Here is a 3,471-nt window from a genome sequence, read left to right as displayed (position 1 = left end):
CTAACAAGAAATAATAAATATCTAATATTGGAAGATATTACGCCCTTTATTATTTGTTCAATTTATTATTTCATTTCAGTAGTATCAGCTTCTGAAAATTGTTATCCGTCAATCCAGCTCTTTTTGGCTTCAAAATGTCTTTCCTTGTTGAGAAAATGCGCTCTGCAGCTGCACTCGATGGAATGGTAGTAATAAAGTAAATGAAGAGAGATTTAAAAGTTGGTAAAAGGAACAAGCTTGATTCTATATATTTTGAAGTAGATGGTTCTTTGTTCAGGAACAGTGTTATTTTGGAATGGTCGTAATAAAGTAAATGAAGAGAGATTTAAAAGCTGGTAAAAGGAACAAGCTTGATTCTATATATTTTGAAGTAGATGGTTCTTTGTTCAGGAACAGTGTTATTTTGATCGTTGGGACAAATTACTCACAGATTTTGCTTGTTGTTTAAAATACATGAAGAAATCTTCTTTGTCATCTCCCTCGGTGCTCGAAAATGACGAAGAATCACTTAAATCAGCATTTACAGAACTGCCGTCTTCCATCTTCTCTGAAACTTTTGGATCATCATTTATTTTACAGTTTGTTTCCTAGCTTTCAAGTTAATCCAAATCAGTTTAAATCATGGGCGAAAAGCAGCTGCGAGAACGTTACCCTAATTGATAAAGGCAGCTTCAAAGCGTTTCTCAATTCTTGAAATCAAAGTATTAACGAGTGGCTTGCAAGTCTGTAGTGGTTTACTACAAAGATCTTTCAGTTTTATCAAACATATGGTAAGTGTTGGGAGAAGTAGTCCCATAAAGACATTAATTTCACTTTGAAGTAAATCCAGCGCACAGATTGCATGACGATTACATATTATTTGATGAAGTTTATATCCAAAAGATTGAAACGAGTGATGCCCAACTCATCCCACACTTTATTGGCTGAACTCTTCTTCTTCGTTATTACAGGTTCAGCCCTTGATTTAGTGGAGAAGATACTACAAAAACAAATAGTAAAATGTGTGGCATGGCTCAGTAGTGCCATCTTGGTATGATATTTCCGTATTGACATAGTATAATAATAATTATGTGATTTCTTATACAGCACTCCTCTAGCCGTTGCCAGGCATTCAAAGCACCTGTCGCTGCCCAGTCTCTACATTAGTCAAAAGCCAGGTGAAAGTGATACAACTTTAAAAGACCTGACAGACTTTGGGCATTGCAGTTCGATAGGGAGAATATTCCAAAGCTTAGGAGCATAGGCAGGAAAAACACAATCACCAAAACGTGAGAGTAAGATAAAAAAGAAAGAAAGATCTAGTTCGCAGAAAGAAAGAGCATTAATTTATGACAGGCGGACTAAAAATGATAAGAAGCTGTGTTGACGTCCAAAATAAAAGTAAACACTGTATTAAAGCATGGAAGGAAAAATAAAAATAACGATAATTGAAACAAATGAGTGACCAGAGTGTAGCCCACACATTAGCTGATAAAAACAAGACTATCTTAATTTAGGCGAAACTTTCACATTAGGTTTTAGCTCTCTTAAGAAGGAAAAAGTGAACTGTTCCTTCTTGAGGCTCAATCCAAATTCTCTTCTAAAAGTACCAAAACTGCACATCAAAAAACACATTCTCCTTGCAGCTGACCAATCAGAAAAGATCACTGGGACGCGGAAATATAGTTTTTAATATATCATCTGCAAGGTATCCCTCAATTGCAAGATCAAGAAGGGAGCAATGCAACTATCCCAGAAATAATAGACATGTTCCTTGACCTACCAAGCATCAAAAAGGTAACACCTAAGGCTGAATTTCGGATTTAAAGAGTTACAAAATCAAAACTTACAGAAAGATAAGAATTATTTAAATAGGAAGTAACCACTATAGGCCTATATTTACTCTGCCCATCGTGGATAACTTTGCCACTACTACCACTACTTTCAGCCGCATGTATTTGTATATTTACTTCTGCATTACAAACAGCCAATATTTATTTATATTTAGTAGTTAAATTGAGAGTTTGAAACTGGTGGAACTTCACTTTGTAGTAACAGCGAGGCACAAGAGACTACAAACATTCCTTGAGAACATATCCAAATGTTGAATGGTGTCCTCTTGTGCATTCCAGTCAGAAGACCAGGAATGCTAATGGCTTTCAACGCCGTTCCGACCTAATTTACCCTCTGCTCTTATTTCCTTTCAAAGTGCAGTCGTTTTTTTCATTCCTAACTAGTTTAATTTGTTTACCCCCCAACAAAGTGGTATCTTGTAAAATCAGCCATTTCATCACTTTACACTCCTGTAATACTGTTGTTGTCTTTACCTATCTCCCAAAAGTCTTGTCTCTTTCATTCAACCAGCAACAAATCACCACACTTATCCTACCACTTATATACATCTTCGAACCTCTTCCATGCAAGTTTATTTTGTTATTAATTAGATATTCTGGAATAATAATTATATTTTAATAACAATATTTCTATTATTAAAAAAATACTTAAATACACTGGAATATGTAATGAATAAAAGTAACTTATAAGTGCATATGCAATTAAAAATAATTATAGGATTAACTAAAATATTACATCACGCAATTCATTATTAGCGATCACCGATTTATTTTAGCAAGTTAAAAATCATAAGTTGTATTTCCGTTATATAAAAATCTAAACCGCAGATACCTTTTCTAAATTAAGAAAACTTTTGAATACGTATTCTACAATTCGTGTGCATAACAATTTTACAGGGTCGTACTATAATTTTTCGACGCTTGGATGATAAATTTGGGCGCCTTTCCTTTGCGAACGTATTAGCAAATCCGTAACGTCAGTGGTGTAGGAAGGAGCTGCTAAAAGTACCTACTATGCTGTCAAAGGCAGTTCAATCTAGGGGTCTGGGGGCAAGCCCCTCAGAAAATTAATATAATAATAATATAACTTACAGTTGCTATATAAGTCAAATATGTAAAAATGGGGGTGCTGTAGCCCTCCCGGTCTCTAATTATATCGTCCTTTTCCCACTGTAGGTATACACGAAATGAACACGAGAGAGAGACAGAAAGGGGTATAAATTAGCTTGGATTATTAAATTTTATTATTATATTAAAATTTAATTAATGCGTATCTAAATATTTGCATGTTATTATTTAAAAGAAAGGAACAACCAAATGCAATATCAATGCAAGATATTTAAAGCAAAATATTGTTACGTATCTGCTCGTTTGTTAATTTCCGGTATAAATTCTTTCCGAGGAACTTCAGAGATACAAGTCCTTTCTTAATTAAAACTAGTTTATTCTTTCTCGATACAACTTTGTAATACACAGAATTTCCACAGTCACTTTAATTTAACTAGTTTTATAAACACACGCTATAATTCACAGCGATTCACGCACTTTACTTACGGTGCCTGCTGTTCGCTTGACTCAATTATCTATCTCTATATCTATCTATCTGTGTAATTCTATCTTTTTCGCTGGCTTTATTTGC

This window comes from Limulus polyphemus, unplaced genomic scaffold, assembly GCF_000517525.1.
Source record: "Limulus polyphemus unplaced genomic scaffold, Limulus_polyphemus-2.1.2 Scaffold1284, whole genome shotgun sequence".
In the NCBI taxonomy this organism is placed as follows: Eukaryota; Metazoa; Arthropoda; class Merostomata; order Xiphosura; family Limulidae; genus Limulus; species Limulus polyphemus.
The sequence above is the reverse complement of the archived record's forward strand: the minus strand, read 5'-3'. Positions refer to the sequence as shown.